Genomic DNA, 12,735 nt, shown 5'->3' on the forward strand with positions numbered 1-12,735 from the left:
GCTGAAAAATAATTTCCAGCAGCAGTGCCCTCCAAACCCTCTGTAGTATTTGTATCTGAGTCTGTGTCAATAAGGCCTAATGCCTGTAGCGCTGCTCACACACTTTTTTTCAGAGGCTGGCACAACATTTCCATGGTTACCCGAGAAACAAATAAAAGTGTTGGGCAATGCTTATGAGGCATTGACTGTATTCAAGTTAATTTACACCAAAAACAGGCACATAATTATGCAGCCTGAGGCAAGCCTGGACTCTCACTGTAAACTGTATTGTTCAACAGTAACGTGTTGAGAATAAAGTCAAGTCGGCTTAACAATGGTTCTTTGTTTTAATCTTTCAAGGGTGATTTTCAAGGATACAATAGCTACAATAGAAATGGGGAACACGGTGAGCTGTTAAATGCTGCCTCCAGGTTTTTGTTTCAATTTATGGAGCATAAACTAATAATAGCCTAGCCCTAGTTTGTGCCTCTTGTGTGTTAACATAACATTTGAATCACGGGGCTACATTAAATGGCCAAAAGAATGTGGACAGCCAAACATTACATTACAGCCATGTGTGATTGTTGAACATTTTCAAAACCATAACGGCCTTCCCTCTTCTGGGACAGTCTTCCCTCTTCTACAAGATTTTGCAACCGGGCTGCAGCAATTTGCTCCCATTCAGCCACTCGAGTACAGTCAGGTGAGGTGACAACCAGTGTTGTACCAGCCTGGCTCACAGTCGGCATTCCATCTCATCCCAAAGGTGTTGGATGGGGTTGAGGTCAGTCAGGGCCCTGTGCAGGCTGGTCAAGTTCTTCCCCAGCAAACGGGGAAAATCATTTCTTTATGGACCTGCACGGTCTTCTCCAAAGTGTTGTCACAAATTTGGAAGCATATTATTATTGTGCATTTAAGCATTAATTATGATTTGCCATTATTTTATATGTTCATACGTAATAACGCATTTATATTTTTCTTGCGTTGTATAAAACGAGAGATACAACGCGTCTCGATATCATTTTTTAAGGATTAACAACAGAGTCACAACTTGACAAACAGATTGAAATCTTCCTTATCGTGCAGCTGATATTTTTTGATCCAGGTGGGCAGAAGTTGTTTTGGGAAATACCTTCAAAACTACAGTAAACGACCCTCTGGGTTTTTCAAATATTGCCAGGAAGAAACCCTGATGGTTAGCTGTGTGATGTACATGAGAGGCACACACAGGGGCTAGAGGTAGCCTTTCCAGCATTATCTAACCAAATAAGGTAGTTCAGCGAAGGTGAATTTATATCACAAATACAGTAAGACCCTGTGAGAAAGGAAAGAAAGCGTGGTTGAAAATAGAAATCTTCTGAACACCCAAAACATGTAAAGAGGCTTCTGCACAGACTGAAACAGTGTGCACTCAGATACTCAAGCATCATTACAGTAACACATCCAAACTGAACCACAACAGAAAACTCCTGGAGCAGGATGCAAAAGGTCCTGGCAGAGGAAAACCTGCTCGCTCCAGAGGGGAAATTTCCAGTGATTCACAGTGCAGGACCAAAGCAGACATAACAGGAGGATGAGAGAACACAGAGACGGCTCTGTTACCTCCATGCAGACATCAGGATTGGGCAGTGGCAGTGACCTGAAACAACCAGGGTGAGAAGTTACCACCGGCTGCGAGCTCAATGCTCCTCTGTGTGGTGGTTTGTTTGTTTGCCTGTTCAATCAGATATCATTTGGGGGTCCTAAAATTTACTACAAACCTACCTGGTGAAATAGTGAAACTGGGGTCTAGAATTAAAGGACCATCCCAGTGGTTTTGCATGTTTTTACCAATCAAAAAAAAAAAAACGATGATGTACATCCCAGGTAATTCTTTTGCAAAACAAGCTGTTGTGTTTTAGATGTTTGGATGTAATTTCCCTACCGTTAGAGCAGCTGTATGCTTCCATTCATTTCCATACTTTGGAGACAAATATTAATGAAGACTTGATTTTCATTGGGACAGCTTAACAAGTCAAACAAGTTTTAATAGTCTGCTACCTGGAAACCTATCCTGGGTGTTATTTTGCCAAGTGCATGTTGGGAAAGGTTCCAGCATGGACTGTGACTATGAATACAAATAATAAGGTAGAAAAAATTAATGTATGGTCCCTGTGGATGAAAGTATTTTTTTTACACCTAATGTAAAATCAATATACAATCATTTTTGTGGCGTTTTGTTTTGATCTGTGTTATGACTTCTCTTGAGTCACTTTTTCTCAGCTTTTACAATACAACAGCTCCCTCTAGTGGGACACTTTGAGAAAGGCATATGCGTATGTACTATTGTCTACAATATCATTGTATGCTGTGGCAGTTAGATGTCCCTTCATTTTCCTTCAAACAGCCCCTGATCAAAAGTACATGAAAGTATGTGGACAGGGATCATACCTTGGGCCATATAATGTACTGTATATGCTGAATTGTATCTAAATTGTAGGACTAAAGCTTCTTTTATTAACAAATCTACCTTGCTTGATCTGCAATCATGTTTTTTTTTTCATGCGTGTATTTTAATATTTGAAAAGTGCAAAGTAATTATTTTAATTGCTTTAATTTTGCCATATTGTATCACATAACACTGTTAGTGGTGGGAGGTTTTGCATATTTGACATGAATATATCAACACTGATATTTTTATGAGAGTACCATCTAAGTGTTGACTGCTTTATCTGTCCTCTTCAGATGATTCATAACATGTTAGGCATATAACTCCTGTCCAAATTGTGAACCACAGTAGATTAAACCTAAATTATTTGGTTGTCAACTGAACAAGCATCCTGTGGTAAAAGAGTGAGATAGCAGCTAGATAACGTACATGGCAAACGTAAGGTAGACATGATGTTCAGTCTCTTCTTTCGATGACTCAGTCAGTGTCAGCAGTGTTCGTCAGTGGAAAGTCAGAGACCAGGTGACATAAACACTGCGGCTTTTAACCACCTGGAGGGCTGCCGGGTCAGCAGCTGTTTCCTCTCGCAGCAGACACATCAGACACAGCAGTGATTAGAGAGAAAGTTCTCAGTGATTCTGTGTGATTTGTTGCTGTCAAAATACATCAAGTAGAGACACTCACTCACTCACACTTTCCTGAAGATGGTGGTTCAGAAGATACTTTCACATCTACGTCACTTCAGCTCTCTGTAAGCTTTGTTTAGCTAAAATCTTTTAAGGCCTGACCCCTGACCCAACTGTTCTGCTGCAGGACTGCTGCCTTTTGAGAGTTTATATGGTGAATTTTGGTTTACTTTGCTAGTGTGCATTTTGTGAGAGTTCTGTGTTTGCCATTTATACGACTCTCTTGGACAGGTCATTCAATCAAGAGATATTTCTAATCTCATTTTAATTAATTGGTTATAAAATGTTTTGTTCAGCATAGACTTTTATAAGGGCAATTCAAGAAAGTCATATATTTCAGAATAATTAAATAATTTTTTCTTACCCAAGAAAAGAATCATATAAAGAGCCATTTGCACAGTTGGTTTCAACATGTTTTAATTTGTCTAAGTGAGTTTTCAATCTAATTTCTCAGCTAGAGCTGAAAAGAAAAAAGTCTGAAAAGTGGATTGCATGGTTGTCACACTCATATTCAAAGCTGGAAGGCTTTGAATATGGAAGGCTTCATTTGTAAAACTTTATGGATTTAAAAAAACAGACAGGAATGTAATCAAGTAAATACCTGACAAATTAAGGCACTTCATCACATTGTTGGAAAAATTATAAAAAAAATCCAAGATTTTCATAAAGCAGTCCAGATCACTGATTTGAAACATTGCCCACAATGGCATATACAGTCATATGAAATATGAAAGTGAGAGCCACCATGAAATAGATTGTTCTGAAAAATGGTTAAGCGAGATCATTAAAATGAAGCAACGACATTCTGTTAATTCAGAAACACAGAAAAGTGTTTCAGAGATAAGGGGGCCTTTCCACAACTGCTAAATTGAAAACTTAACCTATTTTGAAATATCTTCTCCAATCCACGCAACTTATAATTTTATTTTGTTGTATGTATTTTGTTCTTTTGTCTTACTTTATTGTCTTTCCTCTTGATTTGTGAAATGGGAAAGCTGAAAATAAAACGTATATTTTTAAAGCCAACTTTGCTTGGTTTGATACCTACAAATTTCTCTAGATTACACAATCATTTTCTTTTTTGCACAAGTGGATTATTTGCAGTGTACAGCCTGTTGCTGGTGGCTCACAACCATCAGTGGGCGCTGACTGACTGCACATTCGTCTGCAGTCCAGGGGAGCTCTGGCCTTCCTGATCTGTTAACAGACATCTGCAGCTGAAACACATTTCTGACGTTTTTTACAAAGCCAGATTCTCGGGTCAAATCACACACACTGCCCTCTGTGTTCTCCAGCATGTCCTCTTTGTTTGGTTTCAACAAACAAACCCTCAGGGAAGCTGCTGCTGTCCTGGTTTGCCCTGACCCCACACAACAAGCTCTCTGGCTGTTTGCCTGCAGGACATCAAGTCTGAATTCACATGGAAATCGATGGAATTCATAATCTTTGTCTTATCTTACATATTGCACAATGAGCTGTCTCTTATCCTTATATTGTGTTTATTGTACCTGGATTTGCTTTAGTTAAATGTGATTTTTCAGGTATACTAAAGGAAATTCAACCTGCATTTCTCAATGATAATATTTGGCTTTTAAATTCACTTCTTTGGAACTCCTTGGATATTATCCTTGCAGCATAATATAAATACGCAGAATTACATAAGATAGTGCAAAGGACACAGGAGTCATATACTGAAAAATATAAACCTTAATTTGATTTTTGAAAATGGCACCTCTGATGATTTCAGAGGCCTCCTATTAACAGAAAGGAACAGCAATTGCTTTTTTTGTACAGTTGTACCACATCTGTAATGCTTTATGCTGTAATTTACTTTCAGTCTCTTAAATTTGCTTTGGCTGTTGATGAATTTACAGAAGCTCCTTTGTAACCAGACTTGTAATAAAAACAAGACTTTCCACACACTCACACACACACACACATCCCACATCCAACATTTTCAGAGAAACAATCCGAATAGTTTTTGGCCTCACGCTCTGTCAGCTGTTAAAGCAGTGAATAGTGAAGATGATGAAGCGTGCTATGACATCAAGCAAGAGGAAGGCTGGCACAGATCCATCCCCTCAAGCTCAGCGTCCACCACACCAGCCCTTTACAGATGTCGCCCCCCCCCCAGCACACCTGGTTCTCCGTAAGTCATTCAGTAATTTGAAAGGATACGTCACTTTTACCACATCTGTTTGAGACAAGGTAATACAACAAATCTCACAGGGGGAATCTGTGACATATTCCTTTATTGATTCTGTCTCAAGTTTTATTGCTCTTTGCTGTGCTGTTTCTGCACTGCATTTCCCAAAGGTCACCTATCAATCAACCTTTGTGACAACGTCATTTTCTTCATTACTGTCCATGTTCTGCCTCTGTTTATTCAAAACAAACTGGAAACTTAACGCATCATTTTAAGTAAAAAATGAGCAGTACGTTCAGAACAGCAATTGCATAGCGCTTTCAGGAACTGGACATGATTAAATCGCTGTAGTGTTACTGGAGAGCAAAACATACATTTACTTGTGAAAATGCCACATTGGTTGTTACTTCAGTGACGATATATTTTGTTGTCAATCAGGTCACCTGTTTTGATGAAAAAAATGTAAAATGTTGTGCTTTTCACTGGATAACAACTGAAAAACATATTACCGTTTGAACATTGATTGCTCTGTTGGTTTACAGAACAAAACTCTTTTGTTCTGAAAACTGGCTGATTGTTGTCTTGACAACTGACCAAAATGTGTGCTGCCCTCCTCTACAGGTGTGTTTAAAGTTGACTTGTGTATCTTTTGTTAATTCACACACTCCAGAACAAAGACGAGCAGGAAGTAAGACACCATCAGACGGCCCAGTAAATCAACAAGACCACATCCTCTATCCTCTCCAAGTTATGAGGAGCTACAGAAATAAGGCTTTATAAAATGTTATTTTATAATGAAATTGTGAATGCTTATATATAAATGTATATAGATATTAATACTTACAGAAAACTACTAAAATAGGAAGAAGGAGATGATTAAACAGAGGAGAATAAGCGTAAATATATATATACAGTATGGGGAAAAGGCAAAGGCACACGCAGCATAAAGCCCAGATGTTGTACCGTCACCTGGCACTTGAGTGTGATTTATTTTAGTCAAAGCTTCCACAGATCAACAACCAGAATGGAAGAGTTAAGAGCTCTTGAAGCGGAGCCTTCCCATAAACAGTTTAACAAGATGAGACTGACACAGCAGAGGGAAATGGAAATGGAGCAATCTAGCATAATGAATGCCGTAAAGACCTTTTTATTTTGCAAAGAGCAAAAACATTTGTTCTGTAAATCTGTAGCGTAGTTATTTCACCTACTTAGCGGGGTAAGAGTGGATTTCTTTACAGTGTGTGTACAAAGCTGATCATCAAAACATCAAAATGATCTGCTTTGCACAAAATTATAAAATATGTTGAAGATGTTTTTAAGTTGATTTTCTGACATTTGAAACAAACGTCCTGTTACTGAAATCCTTAGTGTTATTCTCGATCGCTTTAAGCTGTCTAATCAACTGAAACTTAACATCATTAAACCTTCTGAGCTTAAACATCTTAAACATCTCATCACATGGATATGGATGGACTGCGTGGTCTAAAAGCCAGCTGTGTACTTTCCTGAGTTGATACCGCTTCTTCTTTATTATATTTATACTTCCACTGATCTCCTTCGGTGGCTCTTGATATGAGCAGATTGGCAGATACGGACGCAGCAGCAATGTCTTGACTCACAGTTTTCTTGCCTGTCTGCCGCAGTAACCATTTCCTGTAATGTATGAGATTGTACTCTTTTGATTTCCTTTTTCATTAGAAGTGCCTTTATCTAACACACTGGTAATGGAAGATGGCAGCACTGATCTCTCCAGACATGAAGCCTTCCAGCATGGTGGTCTGCTGACTGGCATAGTTGTAACCAAAAGGCAACAAAAGGTTCAGTCTAGGCAGGAAAAATTTTTAGACATAATATATCAGTGAGCACGAAATGCATTTTTAAAAAAAAAGCAATGTCAAAAAGCAACAAAGGACCAAAATCTTTTATTTCTAATAAAAATAAAATCAGCTTTTTCCCTGAAAAAAGTGTCATTTCTGTAATATGGGCCTTATTCTTCATACACTTTACATCCAATTCTAAAACTTCCTGCAGCAAGTCAAACTCCCAGACTCCAGGGGTTGTTGTTTTTTTTATTGTCATGAAAAATACATTTTAAAGCCTGAATGTGAGAATTAATTAATTACCTGTTAGAATGAAGGTTTCCTGCAGTGCAGTTAGACATTTACAGCAGCTCGTTTAGCTTTTGTGGTATCCAAGCAGATAAAACAGGCAGAGATACCAGTTTCTACTCCCCGAGTAGCATCAAATAAACCAGAATGCAATGCAGCAGCAGAACAGGTGAGGATTAGATAAACAGGTGCAACTTTTTCACCAAGAAAAATCTCATTATAGTATTTTTAGTCATTTTAGACACACTGCAGAGCCCAGACATTAACTGAAATCTACACTTGATATTTGTCAGCAGTCTTCTTTAACAGAATTGACTCCTTGATGTAGACACTGAACTGCTCTCTCGTTAAGAGTTACTATATAGACAAGAGTATCCTCCCTTCACCTTTCATGTAATCTTTTATGAACCGCTCTGTCGTTATCTGTCATGAACTGTAAAGATTCTGTTGAAGAAGCCTGTCTATAGCGATACACAGCTGAGTGATGAAGGCAGCACACTTAATCACCGCTCCGTCCATGAGCTACAGGAACTGCGAGAGGTAAAGACTCCATCCACAGAATGAAGCAGCCGGGGCCTCTGATGGATCAAGAGCATCAATCAGAGTTTACTGTCCCGGTCAGCAGTTAACCAGGGTTTGTATTGACCCTGCAGGTGATAAACAACCTCTGCTGGACTAGGTTTAGGTGCACAAGAAGGGTTCGAACAAGACTCAAGAGTCAAGACTCCTCCCTGATAATCACTCGTTTTTGTCTATAAGATTAGTCTCTTCAGTTTCTATTCAACCAAAACTGCCTGTTCACTCGAGCACCAGCAGATGGCGCCATAATAAGTCAGCTGTCTGCTGTTGTAGCATAGACTGTATAAACTAGATAGACTGTTGTAGTGGAATTTAAAGGGTCACTTCACTCAAATGACAAAAAAACATATTTTCTCACTTACCCTAAGTGGTATTTTGTCATGTAGATAGTTTTAGTTTTACTTGAACAGCTTTGGACAGGTTTGGCCATGTAGTGCATGGCCAAAAGTAGGTGGACACCAAAAATTAGAACCCATCTCATTCCAAAACTATGGGCATTCAACTGCTGCTATAACAGCCTCCACTCTTCTTGTTTCAAGCTTTCCACCAGATTTTGGAACCTAGCTGCAGGGATTTGCATTAGTGATGTGGGCCGCTGATGTTGGGCGATAAGGCCTGGCTCGCAGTCAGTGTTCCAGTTCATCCATTTAAAAATACAACAGCAACATTCAATTCCAGTAACAGTGTCCCTGTTTTTTGTAATTTAGATGAACTGACCCTTTAATGCCACTTCACACTTTCACAAACTATAAAGCCAAATCTTCTCCTTTTATCTCAGCTAATGTGCAGCCTCAACCAAAACATGCACAGAAAATAGAAAGCGAATAGTTGTTGTGCTGCAGGTGTTGTGGGTGCAGGATGCAGATCATTCCTGAAGCACGTGTCATACTTTGGGGTTTCCATATTCTGCATGCCAGCAGTGTGAGGTTCACCACTGAACCAACCTTTTTCTTCTTCTTCTGCTGCTCCCCGCCAAGACAAGGGCCTGAGCCAAAATGGAGTTTACCACCACAGGAGCCACATAGACACACCCCTCGGGTATACAGTCAGACACACACACCCTGTGTCAGACACACCCCTTGACAACTGCATCAGAAGTGCCCTGAGGTATGGCAAAACACTGTTCCTCTAACAAACACAGACTACAGAGAGTGAAGGAGTGTATTGTGAAACTTCTAGCTCATTAGTAAGAAGTAAAAGAAGATTATGGACAATGGCCTTTTATAAGCGTACTTTTTTCGAAGGAGCACACTTGAATTTAATTACATTTGGGGCATTTAGTTAATGCTTTCAACCAGATTTAATATCAAATAAGTGAGCAAGTAAAAGAGAGATACGGCAGGGGTTTCATGTCATTGTTGGGCAAAATGGCTGAATCCAGTAAAACAGCTTGATTTCTCAGCTTGAATTTGATCATAATTATGCTTAAAATTTGTGAACCTAAAGGAATAATTCAGCATTTGGGGAAATACGCTTATTCGTGTATTCCTGTTGCCTGGCAACCTCATGGTGACAAAAAAAACTCCAAGAAGTTACTGCACCGTGGCAAAAAGTAGTCATGTGCATAACCCCCTGTAAAACCATGAAGTGTTGTTTTTACACTTCAGTTTTTGTATGGATCAAACAAACAAGATACAACGTGTTGATTAGTGCGCTTTAGAGGTGCTGGTGGGTGGATTTTGTTTCCTTTGGACAGAGTCAGATTAGCCGTTTCCCCCTGTTTTCAGTCTTTATGCTATGCTAAGCTAATGTAACGCTTGTCACAAAAGTGAATAAATGTCAAACTATTTGTTTAATGATCTTCTCTGAGCACTGATTTCATAAATTATTTCTGGTTTGTTTACTCTGTCTTTCATTCAATTTAATTCTCTATTTATTATTATACTATTAAGTTGCTTTACAATTTCATTTTTTGTATGAAGATTCCTCTTCAATGGTCTTTTGAGATGAAATAGAGGTTAATGATGTACAGGGACAGTGTAAGGGCTCTCTGGTGTGATGTCAGAGGTAACAGTGTTGTCCTCTGGGAAATCAGGGAGTTAAGAGTAGAAAGGAAAGAGGATGATGTATTTCAGGGGGGGTTGTCCAGAAAATGTCTCTATGTGAAGTCAAGGATGATCAGTTTCAATTCTAAGAATGAATTTAGCAAAAGCAGCTGAGCCTTTCTATAGTTAAAAACTGGAAAAAGGGGAAACTATTATGGAGTAATGACACTTTAGCTCACTGAAACACTTATTACATCCACATACTGAGTGATATGTCTAGTCTTACACAGAAGATGTCACAGATTCACAGATCACTCGTCTACCCTCTTGAACACACTGGTCCCCTGACTGTCTGTCTCATTAAACCCTCACATGTCACTGTGTTTGTCAGAAAGTGAGTGCAAACAGCCGCTGTGCCGCTCCTCAGCAGCTCTGTACCTATTAATTCTGCATCCACACTCTGTTATCAGGGTTTCCAGTCTTCATTCCAACTGCCCTCCATTCAGGAAGTGGGACAAAGGATTTTTTTGTGCTGGCCACTGTGATTCATGGCTGAGACACTACACACAGTTGGTTTAGCCTTTATAACTTGGCTCATTATTTATGGCTAAGTGAGCCATTTTAACATGACAACCAGTCGTCTGACTCACAGGGGTGCTGGAGGAGAGTCAGGTGGAAGAAGAAGAAAGAATGAAGTAGTCTATGTGACTTTGTCTTTGGGTTTTGTTTGATTTTTAACATTTATGGTGTTTTATTGGTCACAAGGGCACATTAGTAGCCTATGTTGTCTGTAAAATATGCTTTATGGTTTAAAGCCACCTCTTCAGAGTCTGATTCAAGAATAATTGGATCTGATGAATAAATCTCTCAAAACCAATTAGATTTATGTTCAATAAGGTCATTATACATAAAATAATGCATTTAATGATGCAAAAAGTAGCGCTTCTTTGAAAATCTAACTGATTTTGTTGTAATTGGTGGTTGTGGGCCACAAAATAATCACTAACTAGAGCTCATAATTTATTGTTTGCTCAGTTTTCCAGCTCTGCCTTCCTACCTGTGTGTCTGTCTCAGCTGAGCTCCACAGACCGAGGAGCTGCAGCAGCACCTGGACGCGTCACAGGGTTTGGAGAGAAAGAGGCGGAGCTTTACGCGCCACCAGAGGAGCTGAGATCTGAGAGCAGCAGCAGCGTGTTTCTGCTGGATGTAGTCAGTCAGTCAGTGTTGAGTCTCACAGGTTTGAGCTGGAGAGCAACGAACTAGAGTTTAACTAGTGGAAAACAGGCAAAGCAATATTGAGAACAAAATCCTGGCCACTTTTTCTAGGATTTTTTTTTCGCGGAGAAGTGAAAATCTACAGCGTTCAGTTTGGACTTGATGAGAAAGTCAACAAGTCCCGCTCTTGGAGAGACTAGCAGAATATGATTTGAATCAAAGGAACGTACAACACTGTTGCTCGCTAACAGGTGAGTTTATTATCTATACATTTTAAAACAGTTTCTTTACTTTGCTCTTTTATCGTTTTACTCAAACTGTATTTTCATGCGTAAAAACGCAGAGACCCTGACCCTGAAACTCCTGACCCTCTCCTCCTCCTCCTCTGGATATCACAGCCTGTTTTGAAATGTTTTTTCTGGCTCCTAAAACCATTTCACCAACTTCCCATTTGTGTTTTCTGAGACGTTTCGCCATGAGTCACTTTCCTCTCAAAATGAAAACATTTTCACTATTTCCCACCTCCTTTTGTCCTTTGAAAAAACAACCATGCGATGAAGCTATAAATGTATTGTGTTTGGTGCAGGTGCGCAATAATATGTTACTCATAAACTAGACGATACTCATCTCACCGTATGTTTAATAAAAGAAAACTGGCCCTAATACTGTGTAATATTCTAAAACAGAATCTTAACGTGTGTTTTGGGTTCTAAATTTATACTCCTTTTTATCTTTATTTTCTACAAAATCAACCATTATCCTCCTAGAGTGTTGCCTCAGTCTTTTATTATGTCTTTGGCACATATTAGTAATATTTTCTGCTCTAAACTTCCATAGGAGTTTGTCTACAAGCACCTGTTAGATCTATCTGTCTCTTCTCCCTGAAACACTGTGATAATATGAAAAACTGAGCTTTCTCCCTCAGACTTGCTCAAAAAAAAAAGGCTTTTAACAGTGAGCCATAAGTCAGAAATCAGTCAAAATGTGCCCACAGGGAGTTTATGCATCACTGTGGCCATGAGTGTAAAAACCAAAAACCAAACATACTGTGCTGGATGTTATTGCCTTGTTTTGGTTTACATCTGTGTTAAAACCACATCCAGATAGAGAGCATGCAAATGCACATTTAGCAAATTCTCTGGTGTTGCTCTCCCTCCATCCCTCCCTCCACTAAATGCGTCTCCCAGTGATTACCATTTAGTTGCTGGGGTTATTTATCATTTTGCAGGATAGTCCCCCTTGCCTTCTCCCTCCTGCCTCTTTTGTTTTAATTGAGTTTATCTCTGCTCCCTTGGGCCCTTGCTGTCTAAACTTAGGCCCATGGTTGCATTGCCCTGCAGAGCGGGCGGCTCTCTGGGTGATTCACTGCTTTGCCTCTCGCTGTGGTCTCTTGGGAACAGAGCTGAGCACCGCAGAAGTGCTCACCCAGGTCTCACTGCTGGCTTTTCTAGGGTCAGTGGAGTCAGAAGTAGAAGCGCTGATGATTAGGAGTCTGATATTAAAGCTTTGTGTCACCATAAAGCCTCCAATTACTTCAGTATGAATGGTTTCACTGCTTGTGGTGAAGTGAGTAAACCCTGGTCTTATACCCTGACACAGTTCCTTTTAT

At 39.5% G+C, this 12,735-nt stretch overlaps 1 protein-coding gene across 1 annotated transcript in view; it reads left to right on the plus strand.

Annotated features, from left to right (window-relative positions):
- The first annotated feature begins 11,029 nt into the window (after positions 1-11,029).
- met (MET proto-oncogene, receptor tyrosine kinase) overlaps positions 11,030-12,735 on the plus strand; it is a 70,322-nt gene continuing 68,616 nt past the window's right edge. Inside the window, exon 1 of the mRNA XM_044192819.1 lies at positions 11,030-11,377. The gene's annotated coding sequence lies outside the window, so the exon portion shown is untranslated. The remainder of the gene's footprint in view (positions 11,378-12,735) is intronic.

Source organism: Siniperca chuatsi, linkage group LG4, assembly GCF_020085105.1.
Source record: "Siniperca chuatsi isolate FFG_IHB_CAS linkage group LG4, ASM2008510v1, whole genome shotgun sequence".
Classification (NCBI taxonomy): Eukaryota; Metazoa; Chordata; class Actinopteri; order Centrarchiformes; family Sinipercidae; genus Siniperca; species Siniperca chuatsi.